Source organism: Odocoileus virginianus, chromosome 6 (assembly GCF_023699985.2).
Source record: "Odocoileus virginianus isolate 20LAN1187 ecotype Illinois chromosome 6, Ovbor_1.2, whole genome shotgun sequence".
In the NCBI taxonomy this organism is placed as follows: Eukaryota; Metazoa; Chordata; class Mammalia; order Artiodactyla; family Cervidae; genus Odocoileus; species Odocoileus virginianus.
The window spans coordinates 87563666-87582666 of record NC_069679.1 but is presented as its reverse complement, the minus strand read 5'-3'; positions in this window follow the sequence as shown (position 1 = coordinate 87582666).

The window sequence follows — 19001 nt, the reverse complement described above, 5'->3', positions numbered from 1 at the left end:
TTTGCACAAGTCTAGAGGCTAGAAGCCCAAGATCACGGTGCCGTCAGCTTTGGTTTCCCCTGAAGCCTCTCTCCTTGGCTTACTCACAGCCGTCTCCTCACTGTGTGTTCACTTGATTGTCTCTCTGGATCTTTCTCTGTGCTACTCTCTTTTTAAGATTTTTTTTTTTAATATGAACCGTTTCTTAGAGACTGTATGGAATTTGTTTCAGTCTTGCGTCCTCTTTATGTTCCGATCTTTTGGCCACGAAGCACGTGGGATCCCAGTTCTCCGACCAGAGATTGGACCCGCACCCCCTGCGCTGAAAGGGGAGGTCTGGCCACTGGACCACCAAGGAAGTCCCTCTGTGCTAATCTCTTATTCTCACAAGGACACCGGTCATACGGAATTACAACCCCTTTTTAACTTAATTACCTCTTCAAAGGCCTTATTGATCAATGTAGTCACATTCTGAGATGCTGAGGCTTCCCAGGAGGCACTAGGAGTCAAGCACCCACCTGCCACGGCCCGAGACACCAGAGACTCGGGTTCGACCCCTGGCTCAGGAAGATCCCCTGGAGTAGGAAATGGCAACCCACTGCAGCGGTCATGCCTGGAAAACTCCACGGGCAGAGTGGTCTGGTGGGCTGAGGTCCCTGAGATCGCAGAGAGCTGGACACGTTGAGCACACACACACACACAGCTTCAGTGTGAATTCTGGAAGGACACGATGCAGCCTGTAATGGAGATTCAGGGCAGTCCTCTCTGAGGAAGGGAGCTATCTGAGCAGAAGCCAAATAAGCGAGCAAGTCACAGGTTCAGGGCCAGTCGTCGCGGGAAGAGCGCTCCGCGCAGGGGAACAGCGTGAGCGCAGACCGGAGCCGGGGTCGGGGAGGCCGTGGTGACCCGGAGCCGGGAGGGAGGCGAGGACGCCACAGGCTGAGGCAGGGGCCGGCGGCGCGGAAGCCTGGAGGCGTGGCGAGGACTGAGTTTTCTTCTGAATGTTGTAGGAAGTCAGAGGACTGTTTTGAGAGAGGCAGGGGTATAATTTCACATATGTTTTTAAAGGATTATTTTTACATTGACAACAGATTTTTCTGTAGACTCCCAAGAATTCACTTGGAAAGATCATATTGATCTTGAAACCCAGAAACATTTCCTAGAACAGTTGAGATGCAGACCTCAGTGGTTACTCTCCAGTGATTTTCTAGCAATTCTTTCCTTCGAAGGTTAAAGTATCAGCTAAGAATTCTTGGGATTACTGGATTACTGCTGAGGTCCCTCCTGCCACATCCAATGATGCTGAGTTTTTGACAAGAGAAATATCTGGTTCAATTTGCATATATGGAAAAAGGCCCTTTTCTTGAGAAAAAACTTTGGTTCTGGTGAGTGGGTCTGTAGGCATTTATTTATAAAGAGTGATATTAAACTGACATCACTTGGGACAGTTTGAGTCAGGGCAAACTCTGAGGTGCCTTTTCCATCTTTGACAAATGTCATCTCTAGAACAGATGAAGTAACAGGAGTGAGTAACAATTTCTTTGAAAGTCTAAAGCAAGTTGTTGCCCCCCAGATAAGGGTTCTGCACAAAGCAAGTCACATCTCTGGCCCCTGTCTGAAACGACAAAGAACAGGCATTCTGCAGTGCCAAGTGCAGGAAGCCTGCGCAACACTGGACTATACCCCAAACCATCAAAACATCATTCACTCACAATGGCCACATCCATCTTTACAGAGTGCTCATGTTGCGCTCAGATTCAAGCTCTATACTCAGTAGAAAACATAAATTCATTGACTAGATTGGCAGTCATCTTCAGGGGAACTTGTAAACATAAGCCGTCACTTTTCCCTCTTGCATCTCCATTAAACTTTGTGACTGAGGGCTGCCTTCTGGGATCTGTAAAAACCTTCCTCACATAGAAGAGTATGATGACTTTAGATATACACACACTCACAGAAAAACTCTCAGCTGTGATGTCCCAATTAAAGAGAGTAGAATTTTAGGTGAGATCAGTTAGATTTCGAAAATAACAATACAGATCACTTTTTCAGTCCCTCTTCTTTTGGAAACCCACTCTTCTGTTTTATAAATGGGGAGATGGCAGTGAAAGCCACTCAGTCATGTCTGACCCTTTTCAACTCCATGGACTACAGCCCACCAGGCTTCTCTGTCCATGGGACTCTCCAGGCAAGAATACTGGAGTGGGTAGCCGTTCCCTTCTCCAAGGGATCTTCCCGACCCAGGGATCTAACCCAGGTCTCCTGCACTGCAGGTGGATTCTTTACTATCTGAACCATCAGGGGAGTCCAAGAATACTGGAGTTGGTAGCCTATCCCTTCTCCAGGGGATCTTCCCCACCCAGGAGTTGAACTGGGGTCTCCTGCATTGCAGGTGGATTCTTTACCAGCTGAGCCACCAGGGAAGCCCAGGGGAGATGGTAAATAGAAAGCAAATTTATCTAGTAGATGCCATGGAAATCATTTAGAGATTTAAACAACTTTAAAATGACTTTGAAAGTATCCCTCACCCCCACAGGGAAAGAGAATGAATAAACCTACTCTGGCCAAATAATTACAATGATATATGTGTGAATTTCCATACTGAAATCCAAACAGTCTGTGTTTAGAAACATTCCTCTAAAGATTGTCTTCAGGTACCTTGAAGATACCAGATGGCCCGGGACACATCTTTTCAAGGTCTTGGTACTGAAGGATAGAATGCAAAGCATTAGCCAGAACATCTCAGCCCAGTTCTCCAGCATTTTGAAGCTACCTTTGACAGCTGAATTAAAAGGATAGTGCAGCGGTTAAAGAATGTCTCATTTGCTTCAATAAGCAAAGTTGGAGATTATTTACGATTACACAGTCATCAGAAGAATGCGTTCCTGTGCATTCTGAAGACACGAAGCCTCACTTTGAGCCTGACTATTAAGTCCTTGCTGTGAAGGGGTGGCAAGTGTGATTAAGTTGTTAGATTAGCAAGGTTCTACTGCATTTCGCTTTAAGCCAGAGTGCTTTCACAGCTGAGCTGTAATGCTCTGAAAATGCCTGCATAACAAGATCCAGGCGTGGAATTGAATCCCAAATGGTAAACGGCCAACAGCATTTATCCACTATTACGTTGCTGAAGCCGTCGAGAGTCAGCACGTCTGAAAAGACACTGCCTAAGCCACGAAGCATAGGGGAAGGCCGTGCTGGGAACAGGCGGTCCTTTCAAAGATCACATACAGGGCTTCCCTGGTGGCTCAGGCGGTAAAGGATCCGCCTGCAATGCAGGAGACCTGGGTTGATCCCTGGGTTGGGAAGATCTCCTGGAGAAGGGAAAGGTAACTCACTCCAGTATTCTTGCCTGCAGAATTCCATGGACAGAGGAACCTGATGGGCTACAAAGAGTCAGACACGACTGAGTGGCCAACTCACAGGGTGGGGAGGCAGCTCCATTTTCTAGAGAAAACCAGCATGAACTCCAGTCCCTTCTTAGAAAGTGAGGAGAAAGAATGAAGCTAAATCATCCCACTGATGACTTCGTGTTACATTCAGCTCCCCGGAGTCCATGCGTGGAAGAGAATTTCAAGGAATCACATTTAGCTTATTAGCCAGGTGGGATTGCCGCATACTTGAGTAAACACAGGTTTCCTAACAGTCTCTTTCTTAGGGCTTCCCTGGAGGCTCAGCCAGTAAAGAGTCCTCCCGCAATGCGGGAGACCTGGGTTCATTCCCTGGGTTGGGAAGATGCCCTGGAGAAGGAAAAGGCTACCCACTCCAGTACTCTGGCCTGGAGAATTCCATGGACTGTGTAGTCCATGGGGTCTTAAAGAGTCGGACACAACTGAGCGCCTTTCACTTTCACTTAGAAGAATGGAGTGCCCAAATCCTTGAGTTCAGGAGAATTTAAATATCTTAGGGAGGCAGGAAAAGGGATCAAGTTGTAGGAAGATAGAGCAAGGAGAAAACCTAAAGGCACCTTATAGCAGGTAGCTAAGGGAGTGTGAAAAATTATTGGGTTGGCCAAAAAGTTCATGCGGGCTTTTCATTGCATCTTATGGAAAAACTCAAATGAATTTTTTTGGCCAAACCAATACACTACAGAAAATTGCCTTGCAGCTGCCAACTGAAGCTCTAGTTTGCAAACTTGCCTGGATCCATGAATAGGCTGAATCGTGTACAAACTCTGTTTGCTTGACTTGAAGCAGTCTGTGACCTTCCTTCCCATGTAACTGATGCGTTTGGCGGTGTGACCCTGGACCCGTGCCCAGCATGACAGGTAACCAAAGAGCTGTGAGACCGGGCCTTGGGCTTGGAGAGGCGAGACGGGGCGTGCTCGCCTGCAGCGCAGGGGGCAGCGTGGGGGGGGCGAGGGTTCGGTTCTGACCGAGTTACGAGGAGCTTGGCGGTTGCAACCCAGCATGGAAGGGCAGCTCTGGCCTTCGCTCTGTCAGTGGCTCATCGGGAGAGTTTCGGGTGGGGCCAGGGGTGCAGAAGCGGCCTGGAGCTGCAATAGCAAGAGTGTTGGGTCTAGAAAGATACATGAAATCTACCCCTGACTCCCTTGGCAGCGTCCAAAGTCAGAGAGAGGGAAGGTATCACTGTTTTCTAGGAGGATGAATAATGACATTTAACTGATTATCTTTGCAAACTTTGGGATATAAGAAGGAGGCGAAACCTTTACCCAGGATCAAAAGTAACTGTCATTGTTTTCACATAATACATACGAGCTCCATGAGGCCTTTCAGCCCTAATGAAGGAAAGTGAAAGTGTCAGTCGCTCAGTCGTGTCCAGCTCTTTGGACTCTTTGCCACCGCAGGGACTGTGGCCCACCAGGCTCCTCTGTCCATGGAATTCTCCAGGCAGGAATGCTGGAGTAGGTTGCTGTTTCTTTCTCCAGGTGATCTGCCTGACCCAGAGATCAAAGCCGGGTCTCCTGAGCCACCAGGGACAAAACATTTTAGTACATTGATGTCCTTAACTATTGCATAGAAATTTTTTTTAATTGAGAAAAATCCAAGTAGAAAAAGTAAGATACATTTTAGTTTATAAATGTAATCAGTAAAAATAAGTTTCTTTAAGTTTCTGACTGCATATCTGTGACCACATCCCCTAAGCGTGACTGGGTGGATTTTCACTGGCTTGGAGGGCACATTTGCAATGATGTGACTTGAAATATGGGCTCTGTGGCAAAACTTCCTTGGAGTTGGTCCTGGAGGGCTGCTTCAAAGAGAATGACAGTCATCACTCAGAGACGTGGGAACTGCAAGGTGGGGTGGGGTGGGGTGTGTGACTGCCAGTGGCCAATGAATAGACACGCTGTGGGTATTATCTTCGGTCAGATTCTCCCAGAAACAGACTTGGAAATGCAGATTCATCTGCAAGGAGCTCTGTAAGGAGCTGCTCCCTGGGGAAAACCAGAGAGGATGGGGTGGCAGTGGCGAGGACAGGCAGGACAGAGGACACAAAGAAGTCAGGCCAGAGCCGTTTCAGGCTCAGCAGACCCCGGGGAGCGGGGGTGTAAACTACGCATGACCCCAACTCTGGGATCATAGTGGGTACCAGCCAGTCACTGACCAAAGGACCCCCAGGTGAAGCGGATCTAAATTCCAATCTTCCCAAGACGGTCACAGTGCTGGCCGTTGGATGCAAACGTAGAAGCCAGGCGTAGAGCATCCAGAAATGGAAAAAGAATTTCGAGGGCATCAGAGAGAGCCCCTCCAGTTGTGTTCATCACACATATTGAAACCCAGGCACAGGACAAGAAATAGGAATTCAGATGAGTCCACAGTTCCAAAGGCAGACACTTGCAACTGCAGGCGCTGGTTTTCAATGGAGCCGCTCCTCAGACGGGCGGGCAGGCCTTTGCAGCTGGCAGCAGCGGAGATGCGTGCACGCTCGGCCGTGTTTTTACATAGTGGCTGGTGATTCCCCTTCACAGCTGCTGTGTAATCTCGTGTGCCTGCCAAGCTCGCCTCCGGCTGCCCTTGAGAGAGTGGGCGCAGGGCCACTCTGGGGGCGCCTCTGACCCCAGGCACCTAACAAGTCTCTTTCTTATGCAACCTGTGTCAAAAGGAACCCCCCCCCCCCCCGCTTTTTTTTCTTTCTCTCCAGACTGAGGGCTGGAGAGTCTGAGACAGTTCCCTTCCAGAAAACATCATCAAGGACTAGATTCTGTGATACAGACACTGTACAAGTGTCACGAAAACGGAGCTTAACTGGGACTGGAGGAATCAGGGAAGGTTTCTTGGAGGAGATGGGGCTTCCTCCTGGCCTTGAGAAATCAGTGGAATTCAGAGAGATGGAAGGGCATCCTGACAGAGGAAAACAAATTGGGCAGAGGCACGGAAGCAATGATATGAGCTTTTATGGCGCAAGCTGAAGACCAGCTTAGTGCGAATGAAAGATCACGGCACAAGAGGCGGACTGTTGGTCGCCCTGGGCCTGAAAACTGGGTCATGGTCTTAAGCCGGCTCCCACTCTCGCCTCTTTCTCTGCCCAATTCCCCACTCAGGCTCGCTTTCCATCAAGCTGTGATGTGTGCTGGGCCGTCCTCCTGATGAATACGTGCCAGGTTCCGTGAGTTGACAAGCTTTCAATACAAAGAAACAAATGATACAAGCCAGGACGAGAGGCAGAACAAAATAAAGAGGGCAGGGGTGGGGGGGTTGGCACGGGGTAGGGGGGCTCGAGCGGGCAGCTTCCCAGAACAGGCCCGTTTCCGAGACTTTGGAAAAGGGGAAACCTGACGTGTTAATTAGGAGTCTGTGTCAGTAATGAGACGGCTGGGAGGAAGGTAATGAACGGAACAAAAGGGGCCGCAGAGGGGCCGCTCGGGCCGGATGGAAGCTCGGGTGTGGGAGAGGGGAGGCGGTGTATCCTTCTTCTCTGTCATTTTAAGCGTGTCTGCGTTCTGTTGGCTCCATGAGACAGGACTCAGCCTTTTTGTGTGTTGTAAAGCCCCACAAATAAGGAGCTTTGGGTGTAAATAACATTGAGGTTTCTGCCCCCAGGACCCAATTCGGCCGGAAACGCTGCAGCCTTACCAGCTCCAGCTGGTGGCGGATTTGGGCTTTTCTGAGCATATTCGGCTCAGAGAGACTGTCTGCCGAGATGGGCCAGCAGAAGGCTTAGGGACAGCCGGGCAGCGAGGCCCTGGGGCGCCCGCGATGACGGACGCGCCCGTGGAGCCTACGCCTCCCCCTGGCTCCATCCTCCCTCTAGAGGGGGTCTGAGCTCCGGCCCTGGACTCAGACGAGTTTCTAACCCTGGCTCTGTACTCGCTTGCACTGTGGTCGGATCTTCCCGCTGCTGAGCCTAGAAAAGAGTCTCTCTTCCACTCTGCTGCCAGATCCATTTTCCAAAAGCGGAGCTTCAGAGTTACCTTTCTGCTTACAGAACGGGCTCCTGACTGCTTAGCCAGGGGTCTGCTGCAGGCTTTGGGGACTTACTGAGTTAGTTACCCCTCTGATACCTCATTCTCTTCCACGAGGTAAGGGTGATGACAGTCACTGAATTGTTGAACTGCTGTGAGAATTCACGATAATCATAAAGCACTTGGGACATAGTAAGTGCTCAGTTAATGTCCAGTTTTCATGATTGGCTAAGGGACTGCTTGGGTGCAGAACTAGCAGACAGCTCTGTGATCCTGGGCAGATCTCTTGATTTCCCTGTGCCTCAGTTTCTTACCTGCAGAACAGAGCGATCGAGGGGATGAGATGAGTTCGTGTCTCTAGGGCACTGAGCGCCTGGCGTTCAGTGAGACTTAGTTTGAGACTGTTGTACTATCACCGTCAGCAGCAAGGCCATCATCACTGAGATGTGGAAGAAAAAAGGAGGACGTTGTGAACATGCATATTGAAAACAGCCCCAGGTGGCCCCAAGGCGGAGGTGACGGAGTCCACGGAGGGACTGGACACGCCCCACCCTTCTCTGCAGAGGTTCGGGCCGGCCCTGCCAACCCCGGGGCGTTTATAACGAGAGAGGAGCTTCTGGAAAACCCAGGGTTTCCAGGCCTGTCTGGTTCTAATGCCGGGCTCCCTCCCATCCCAAGACAACTGGAAACAGGGCAAACCTTCCCACGTCAGCCTGTGATGAGTGTGGTGGTCCAGTGGGGAGCGCGTGCTCTCTGCTGTCATGAGAGTCCCTCACGGGAAGTTCGTCATGTGGACCAGAGGGGCTGGGGTTGGGCCTCCCCGCTTTCCCTGCTGTCGGTCAGGGCTCACGTGCACCCACTGCGTGTCACACCCCTGAGGCTGTCAGACACATCCAGTGCACCCCACACAGGCTAAGTCAGCATCATGATGGGGTTTGTAAGAGAGCTGGCGGGTGACCGTGGGGCACGAGTGAGCTTCCCTCTCCTGCACTAGCATCAAGAGAGCTAGGAACATGGGACTCTAGACAGGCCAGGGCATTCTTGCTGCCATGGTGAAGAGATTCTATCTGGGAGAAGTCTCACCAAGTCAAAAGATGAACCAACTCTTCATGTCCTTGCTTGAGCCCCCTGATACAGCCACACCTGAAGGCAGACACCCTGAGACTTTCCAGGCGCCTGAGCCAACTAACTCCCTACAGCTGCGTTTAAGTCGCTTGTGCTGTCTAATACAGTGCCTTTATTTGCAACCGTGAAAATTTTTCTTCACACACATGAAACTCATTTCTGTTAGGAATAATCAGATGAAAAACTAAGTTGTCAGGAGTCACCTGGGAGTGGGGAATAGGAAACAGATGCGACAGGAGACAGAAAAGCGCCGAAGCCTCGGGAAGACCGAGGAAGCCGAGGGCAAGCAAAAAGGCTGGAGAGCAACCGGCCGGCGGAGGCTGGGCGGAGGCAGAGAGCAGGGTTGCATCTAAGAGGGACAGAGGGCTGGGCCAGGCCGTGAGGCCGTCACGGACATGGACAAAGTCCCAAACGATCCTCCATGCGGTGGCGCAAACCTGGCAAGTCACTGTTCAGCTGTCTTGAGCTAATTAAATAAAAATTACCTGAAGCATTCGATATCACAGAAGTCAGTGTGGGCTTGGATCCACACAGCGCTGGGTTCAGGGCCAGCTTTGGGACATTCTAGTTGAAGGATATTAGGGACGTCATTGGATATCTGTGAACCTCAGTTTCCATTTCTGTACCACGGGGATAATAACGTATTAATAATGTTAATTAATATTAATGTTAATTAATAATGTGGGATAATAATGCAGAATCTGGGCTTTCTTATGTAATACACAACGAAGCTACTATTTTATTCAAATTACTCTATATCCCCAGGACCTCAATAGGACATGAGAGCCCACCCACAGATCCATGCCCAAAAGCACAAAACACAGTGAATATGTGGATGAGGAATACAACATAGAAGAAAAACTTTTTAGTATGCCTATTATCTGCAAGAGAAAAAAGTGTTGATTTACAAGCATACCATTGTGAAACCATAGGGGAAGCAAATCTGAAAAATGTCCAGACAGTAAAATATGAAAAATGGAAAAGTATGCAATCCTCTTTATGTGTGATTTTAAATCTATTCATCATTATTCATGCTATTTTTCTTTGTTTTGCCATATTCATTGTTCTGTTTTAGTTACAAAATGTTTTAAGGCATTTGATAAGTCCTTCGCGTCATCAGGCGTGACACCCTTTCATCGTATTAGCTGCTTCGGGGCTCCAGCTCGCAGGCTCAACACAGAGTCGGGCGGGTGGCCTCCATTCTCCCGTCCCTGTCCCAGGACAGAGCAGCGGGGCCTGAGGGCAGCCGAGAAGCAGCAGCAGTCAGTCACCAGAGTAGCAAGGAGGCAGGGTCCTCTGGGCTGACACTCGTGATGGTTAAGTCTCCGGTCTGACTTAGGGCTGACCACAGAAACAGAACAATAGGAAGGACAGATGGATATTATAGACAGAGAGACAGATCCATCTAGGTCCGTCTAAAAGGATATTATCTGTCTGCCATCTGTCTGTCTATGTCTGTCATCTGTCTATCCACTATCAATCACCGATCCAGCTAGCCATAGAGTAGGGGAAAGAGAGAGACTGAGAAAGAAAAACAGAGGCAGAGATAGATCACTTTTTACACTTTTATTTATTTTTTGGCCACACGGCACATGGGATCTCAGTTCTCTAACCAGGGATGGAACCCGCACCCCCTGCATTGGAAACTCTTAACCACTGGACGGCCAGGGAAGTCCTATGACAGAGAATGTTAAGAAATGGGTTTATATGATGACAGAGGCTGGCAAGTCCAAGACCCAGAGGGTAGGCCCAGAGGCTGGAGACCCAGGGAAGAGCTGCAGTGTGAGTCCAGAGACCAAACCTGCCCGAGAATCCCCTCTCCTTCCAGGGAAGGCGGTCTTTTTTTTTTTTTTTTTTTCCTATTAAAGCCTGCAACTGAGTAGATAGGGAGGTAATCTGCTTTATTCAAAAATCTACTGACTTAAATGTTAATCCTACATAAAAATATCTTCACAGAAACATCTAGAATAGCATTCGACTGAATATCTGGGTGCCACGACCTACCCATACTGACACACGAAATTAACTGTCATACCTCCACAAATGGTTTTTGGAACACTTCCCAAATTGAGGCCCTGGATGTGTGTGTTTAGGGGGTGGGGGAGACATGAGCACAGCTACTGCTGAGACAGCAAAACCCAATCCCTCATGTCCCCATGTCTTGAGACTCCCTAAGATCTTCAGAGTGTGGGTGTTGGAAGGCCCAGAATGGCAACGGGGAGCTCCAGGGATGGAGAGCTGGGTCTTTACATGAAAATGCGCGTATCTGCACCCACAGCCTGGCAAGGCCTGGGGACACTCGGGGTTCGGTTTCTTCCTGCCAAGGTAGGTCCTGAAGCCTCGTCTGTCCATCTTGATACCCGGTGCCCAGCATACGCTGGTAAGGGTACAGGTATTCACTGAGTTTTCAGTGAACGTCTTCATAAATTCTGTGTGCCTGGTAGTGGCTTATTCGCTAGAGGGAAAGCTGGAATAGACACTGTGATCCGTGTTGGCCCAGTGGTCCGTTTATGGGACGTTGGCAGCAGCCGCCTGCAGTGATAGAAGACCCACCTGGCGGTTCCACTCTCCCTCTGTCCATGGGCCTTAGGAGAACGTGCCATCCTCCCTTTCATGCGGTGTAACACTACAAGTTTAGGCCGGATGATCTGGATGATTGCTTCCAGTTCTCACACCTGCAATTCAGTAAGAGTATGCAGACAGTGAGCAAACAGCAGGATGCGGTGTGGAATTCACAGCCACGAAGGAGCCTCAGGGAAAGATGACCGCTGACCCGTCCCACTTTCTCTACTTGATTTCAGAGCGGCTGCCTCTCTGAACAACCAGCCCAAGTGAATTGATTCTTTACCATCTGGGAATTTCACTATCTTTTAAGGAACTGTTAGTTCTAATGTTTAAAGAGACGTTGGCCTGGATGGGAGGGACGTTAGGAGAGAATGGATACTTGCATACGTAGGGCTGAGTCCCCCTGCGTGCACCAGAGGCTGGACCACAGTGGCAACTGGCCAAACTCCAGCGTGAAATCAACGTTCAGACGCAGCAGGCACCGCTCCCGGGCCCCTGCGCCTGGCGGCGCAGTCCTCCCCGTGACCATGACCGTGACCTCGGCTTCTGCCCTGTGCCCTGAACCTTGATGTTCTCTCTGCGGCTGACAGGGACGCCTGCTTCCTGCTCACCTGTCCGTGAGGCGCCTTTCTTGTCAGCCTCTTGCTGTGACTTGTTTCTTGTGGGTTTTTCTATTACCAGCTTCTAATTGAACGTTGCATTTTGGACCCAATCTGTAAACTTCCATCAGCGGGAGAGTTTTACCTATCCCATGGACAGATGTCCAGTATAGATTGGGAAGTTAATAAAGTAGTTTAAAAAAGCAAAAATACTACTACTAATAATAATGAGTTTAAATCTGGGGACTTCCCTGGTGGTCCAGTGGTTAAGACTCTGCCTTGCAATGGAGGAAGAGGGTTCAATCCCTGGTCCGGGAACTAAGCCTCCACTTACCACAGAGCAACTAAGCCCAAGCACCACAACTAAGCCCAAGCACCACAACTAGAGAGCTCACACACCGCACAGAAAGATTCCATGTGACGTGAAGGAAATCCTGCATGCCCCAACTAAGACTGGAGGCAACCAAATAAATTAAGAAAAGATTCATTTTAAAAGTTTAAATTTAAATAAATAACTTAAAAATTAATTATAAAAATTATAAAATATGATAAATACACAGAAAGAATAAACTTAAGATATCATAATCCCAGAATCCAGGGATTACCTCTGTTAACTTTTTTGGTCCACATCCTTCTAGACATGTTCTAAGCACGCAATTTTTACATGTCAAACAATGGGGCATGTCACACACTGCTAGTCCTGAAGTTCGAACTTTTAGGATCCTAGGACCAGTCTTCCTTCTTTGTTTGTTTCTTGGTAACATTTCTCTTTTTCCGTCTTCAAGATCTCCTCACAATAGTATTGACGTTTCTGGTTTTATTATAAACACTACAGGAGAGAGGCAGGATTTGGTTTCAGTGGCCAGAGAAGAGAGTTGAGGAGGTCAAAACATAGAGAGCTCTTGGGAGGGTGCGAGAAGGAAGTTTCCACCCAGGTGAACTCTCCCTTGGTAGTGGGCTGAATTCTCTCCCCCAGAAGGCATGTCCAGATATGTACCGATGTGAGAGTTGGCCCATAAGGAAGGCTGAGCGCCGAAGAACGGATGCTTTTGAACTGTGGTGTTGGAGAAGACTCCTGAGAGCCCCTCGGACTGCAAGGAGATGCAAGCAGTCCACCCGAAAGGAGATCAATCCTGAATATTCACTGGAAGGACTGATGCTGAAGCTGAAGCTCCAATAATTTGACCGCCTGATGAGAAGTGCCAGTTCACTGGAAAAGACCCTGATGCTGGGAAAGATTGAGGGCGAGAGGAGAAGGGGGAGGACGTGGTGGCTGGATGCCATCACCAACTCAGTGGACCTGAGTTTGAGCAAACTCCGGGAGATGGTGAAGGGAAGCCTGGCGTGCTGCAGTCCATGGGATTGTGAAGAGTTGGATGCGACCTAGCGACTGAACAGAAAGGTATGTCCAAGTTCTAGCTCCTGGTAGCTGTGAATGTGGCCTTCCTGGAAAATAGGGTCCTCGCAGAGGCAATCAGTTAAGGACAGTAAGGTATCCTGGATCAGATATTTGCAGAAGTGTGGACCCTAAATCCAGCAAGTGATGTCTTTATAAGAGAAAGGAGATTTGAGGCACAGACAAGGGACACCGGAGGAGAAGGTAAAGACGGAGCAGGGATCAGAGGGAAGCGTCCACAAATCAGAGCATCCAGGACTGCTCACAACCGCCAGAAGCTCAGAAAGAGGTGCGGGACACATTCTCCCTTGGAGCCTCCAGAGTGAACCAGCTCTGCCAACACCTTGATGTTGGACGCCTGGCCTCCAGCCCTGGGAGAGAACATGTCTGGGTTGTCGTGAGCTGCCGAGCGTGTGGCCGTCTCTGAGGGCAGCCCCAGGGAGCTCGTCCACCGGGTCTATCTTAATGCTCGCTTCTTCCATTCTGCCCTGGTTGCCCGACTCCCCCGGTGAGCCGCGGAATACCTTCTCAGCAGACCTGGGAAGTCAGTCCTGATAAGTGGGGTCAGGCCTGAACAAAACGTTCAGAAAACATTGGAGTTTTTCCCAGAATAAGAACCACATAATGTACAAATTGGGCCTCCTAGCTCTAAACATTCAAACTGATAAAGACGGTTGAAGACTCTGAGTAAAACTACTCAGATAGTGATTTATAGTTTACAAAGCACTTAGACCAAACCCCACCTGAGCCTTCCAAATAAAAACAAAGCCCCAGCTCTCAGCTCTCGTTTGAAAGTTGCCTCCGTCCTAGAGAGCACTCGAGTCTGATTAGGAATCCGCCCAAATGATCAAGTCTCATCTTTTCTCTTTGACCAAACTGTTACCTCTGCTGATAATAGTTGAGGAGATATCAAAGAGTGTGCCCTGCACAGAGAGAATTCCCTTTTAAATAAAAATCAGTTTTGCCCCTGGGTACCCATACACTGGGCTTCCCTGGTAGTTCAGATGCTAAAGAATCTGCCTGCAATGCTGTAGACCTGGGTTCAATCCCTAGGTCAGGAGGATTCCCTGGAGAAAAAAATGGCAACCCACTCTAGTATTCTTGCCTGGAAAATCCCACAGACGGAGGAGCCTGACAGGCTGCAGTCTGTAGGATGGCAAAGAGTCGGACACGACTAAGCAACTCACACATACACGCACATACATCCACATGTTTGTTCCCTACATCTGTGTTTTATTTCTGCTTTGCAAATAAGATCATTTATAGCATTTTTCTAGGCTCCACATATATGCCTGAACATGCAATGTTCGGTTTTCTCTCTCTGACCGACTTTATTCTCTATGGCAGCTTCTGGGTCCATCCACGGCTCAGCAAACAGCACGTGGTGGTGGCAGGGGATTGGGATGGATGCAGAAATGCACTACTGACCCTTTGCATAGAGGAGGTAACTAATGAGAGCCTACTGTGTATCGCAGGAACTCTACTCCATGTAGGAGCCTAGATGGGAGAGAAACCCAGAAAAGAAGGGATATGTGTAGACACATGGCTGACTCACCTGCCGTACAGCAGAAGCTAACACAACACGGTAAATCAACTGTCCTTAGAAGGAAATGATGCCAAAAAGCCAAATTTGCCAATAAACGTATTTTAGAAGAATTTCTTAGATCTCCTTAGCTATTTTTCTGCTCTGTACTAGCACTATACGAAGCACACCTCACTGTATTTACCCTTCCTTTTGTTATTACGGCAGCAGAAAAAAGTGCATATCACAGTTCCTAAGAAAAGCTGTGAGGGAGGGTTACAGGCAGCATCGCCTCTGGGGGATTATTTCCCCATATAATGACAGGGGTCTGTAAGAACTGAAAATAGATTGATTTGGAGGCAGTCCTGGGGTCTAGCATTTGAGGAACAGGTTCCCAGTTTTGCATTTTCAATGACGGCACTGAATTCCATGTGGTTAAAATTCCAAAAGTTAATTTTGTTTTCAGGAAAATGATCTATTGTGCTAACAGCTTTTATTTTACCTAAACTGTCATTCATCTGGATTAAAATGTATAAACTGTACTCATTACAATTTAGATCCACCCAGAGTAGAGAGACGAAGGTCACAGGAGAGTAATGAGAACATGCGCTCAGCAGATCTTTATTTTTTTTCAGTTTCTTCCATGACCTGGGCCCCGTGCTGGGTGCAGAGAGACCCCACCCAGGAGCTGAGTCCAGCAGGGGAGGCAGACGGGGCTCACGCAGCGGGCTGTGTGGGTGTGGGCAGTTCCGGGGGGTACCCCGCCTCGGGAAGGACCGCACCCTGGGAGGTGACACCTCCCTGGGGGCCGGCGGGGGAGGAAGGTGAACAAGATGAAGGGAACCCCCACAGGTGCAAAGGCCCGGGGCTCTGGAGGCCACCGAAACTCTGAGAAAGCAAAAACGGAGCAGAAGGGTGGGAAGGTGGAGGCTGGGGGGTGGGGGAGACCTTGGAGAGATGAAGTCAACCCGAGGACAAGGCCTGGATGACAGAGGCCTTGGGCATCAGGCCAAGAAGCCTGTGTGCCCTGTGTCGGAGGGGACTGCGGGATCAGTGCAGAGTTTACGGGCAAGGTGTGATGTGAGCAGATCCTCGTGGCTGAGTCAGGATGGCACTAAAAAGAGGAAAAGGCCAGGGAAGGCCAAGGAAATTAAGCTCAGTCGTACACGTCTTATTAGGGAGCAAATCCCCACTGCCTTCAATGGCAGAGTCCACCTTTATTAAGCAAAGGATGTCCACATAGTCAAGCTCTTCCACACGTTTTTATCTGTGTCCAGAAACAAAAGCAGCTGAACCAGAAAAACTGTTAATAAACCATTTTTCTGACTCCAGCACCTGAAAACAATGAGGTGTGAGATGACATGAGCATCTTTCCTTCTTCAGACACGCTGTGTGGCTGAGGCACCCGCATTAAAGGGGCCGCCTTTCATTCCATGTGCTTGTAGGAGGCAGGCCTAATAAAGGGGATGCCTGAACATTCCCAACCCAGTTCCCTCCGTGCAGGGTGTTAGAACAACTTGTTATTTTAAGCAATTTTGATAGATATTTGCATATACAAGCAAGCACAGTCTTTGAACCAGCCCATTATATAACCTCACTTATCCCTGCAGGTAATGAGCTGCTATAAATGCAGAATTAGATATAATCCTGGGTTTTCTGTGTGTGCACGCGCAGTCAGACCAATAAGAAATGAACACACTTGTTAGAGACAACAGCCGCCTTCCACTTCACTTACCTCTTATGAATTATTCTCTGCTCTCAATTCCAAATCAAGAAAAACACACTCCATTTCCCAAGCCCTGCTATCAGATAAGCACCAGAAGAGGTAATATTGCTAGTAACTGCCAAGAAACGTGTTGGAGTGAGATGTATGAGTCTGCTGGTGTAGCATCGAGAAATAGAGCCTTCTATGTGTTCCCTTTTCATTTCTCCCCACCTGCTAGTTAGGGCATCTCATTCATTCATTCATCCACTCACTCATTCAAGTGACTTTTAAGGCTCCTACTCTAGCCCTGTTTTGAACACTAAAGTGAGGTTTCACGTCAAACAAGGTGCATACCCGCCTTCCTAGGGTTGACGAGCAGCGGCCGAGAAGCCAGACTTCTTTCTGGTGTTTCAGAAAAGGACGGTGTTTGGGCGGCACTGGCCCCACCTCCGCCCAGCTCTGCGGGCAGCCCCGGCCCTGAGCAGGCTCCCCAGGCTTGACTCAGCTCGTCACTCACAAGTGTCAGACCTGGGCACGTTATTTGTCCTCTGCAAGCCTCATTTTTCTCATCCAAAACGGAAATCCTAAAGAAGCCTACCTACTACGACTGTCACAGGGATTAAATAAAGATTTGATTGTAAAATGTCTACATCAAGGCCTGGCACATAGTAAGGACTCAATTCATTTCTGTTATTACCATAAATGCCTCGGCTTCCTGCCAAGAATCATTTGCCACGTGATGCCATGTGTGGGGCAATAGCTTGGCTGCTGCAGGGGTCTGGCAGGTAATCTGCAGACAGGTAACCTTCTGTAAGGAGGGTGTGCTCGAGCCCGCCGGCTAGCAGAATGCTGGAGTTTGCAGCAGGGGCAGCCCACGGGCTCCAGAGTGTAGGCTCCAGAGTTGTGGCACATGGGGTTAGTGGGGTCTCAGTTCCCGACCAAGGGTTGAACCTGTGTCCCCTGCATCGGCGGGAGGATTCTTAACCACGGGACCACTAGGGAAGGCCTTGCTGCCTGTCCTTGGCTGGCGGCCTCCATCACGTCCTTGCCACGCGTGCCTCTCCAACATGGCAGCTTGCCTTATCAAGGCACACCACCCAAGCATGCAATAGAGGGAGCATACTAGAAAGATGGAAGCCATGATCTCATGTAGCCTAATCACAAAGTGTAACAGTCTGCTCAGCGCAGTGAGGGAAGCAAATGTCTCCATAGCAACCGTCTCTCCGAAGCTCTGAACATCCATGCGCGGTGCCCCTCATCAACATCCTTGGGGTCCCAACTCCTCTGCGTCTCCCCTAGCAGTTTCTTCAGAGTTAGGTTCTGGGAGAAGACAGAAGCGCAACTTATTTTACCATCGTGTCAGAAACCAGAAGCTCCGTGTCAGTTTCCAGGTGTGAATCTTAGCCCCTTGGGCAGTTGTGGCACTGGCTCTAAAGCCTGTTCAGTCCCCCTTACTGGATCAGCGTGCCCATTCCCCAGTTTCTGCAGGCTTTGCTCCAGACTTTGCTCTATAATTCTCTTTGAGGCACTATCCTGGGTCCCCTGGAGCCACTTCATTCAGAAGCTTCCAGAATCAAAACAGCCAAGAAAATTACAAATCCCCATAGTTGGAGAAGGAAGTGGGAACCCACTCCCGTATTCTCATCTGGAGAAGCCCTTGGACAGAGGAGCCTGGTGGGCTACAGTCCCCAGGGTCGCAGAGAGTCGACGGGACTGAGCTCGCACACAGCACAACATGCTGGCCTTCAGCGGACGACCGCCTGGTGGAGAAGCATGAAAACCTGGCCTCCTTATTTTCAGGCAGGATAAGCTCTGCTGAGCAGCTTCTTCTCGACGTCTCCTCGGGGGTTCAGGGTGAGTCTGGAGCTCTCCATGAAACCACAACCTCCCCTGGTTAGCTTCTGCCCCCTGTTCTGCTTTCCCTACTCCCTGAGTTCTCTTGGGGCAACTTGCTTAGTAAATTATTTACACACAGACCATCTCTGCAGGGTCCGCATCTGGGGAAGCTGCCTAAGACAGAAGGTGCCATAAGCAGTCCCAGGAAGCTGGCGGAGAAACGATTCTGAGAGCAGCTCATTCACCAGCAAGACGAAAACGGGGACCCCATCTGTGGCGGTAGGTGGCCTTCTGTATCTTTCTTCTGTGTTTGTTAGGAAATCAGCATACCTTTGTTTTATAAAGGAAAATCGCATATAATGATTCATCTCATTTATTGCATTTATCTCATATAATAATACATCTCATCTTACATTTAAGGACATTTGTGGGCTTCTCAGGTGGCGCTAGTGGTAAAGAACCGGCCTGCCAATGCAGGAGAAACAAGGGTTTGATCCCCGGAGTCAGGAAGATCCCCTGGAGGAATGCTCAGCAACCCATTCCAGTGTTCTTGCCTGGGGAATCGCAGGGACAGAGGGGCCTGGCAGGTACAGTCCCCGGGGTCCCAGAGTCGGAGACGACGACAGTGAGGGCACAGCACAGGACGTACGTACAGACCTCTGGGCCGCTGCAGTGTGTGACGGAGCATCAGGAGAGCAGACTGATTCTTACGCATCAAGCATTCATTGTGGCATTCCATACGTGTGTCACTGCAGTTACTAAGGCTTTCATTCTTGGTGAACAGCAATGGGATATAGCTGAAAGGAGTTGTGCTGGCTTGTGCAGTATCTCTAGCTTTTGAGAAATTACAATCGTGAGGACTGTGTAATCAGGTGGCACTGGGCTTGAGCAGATCCAGAACACACTAGTAAACT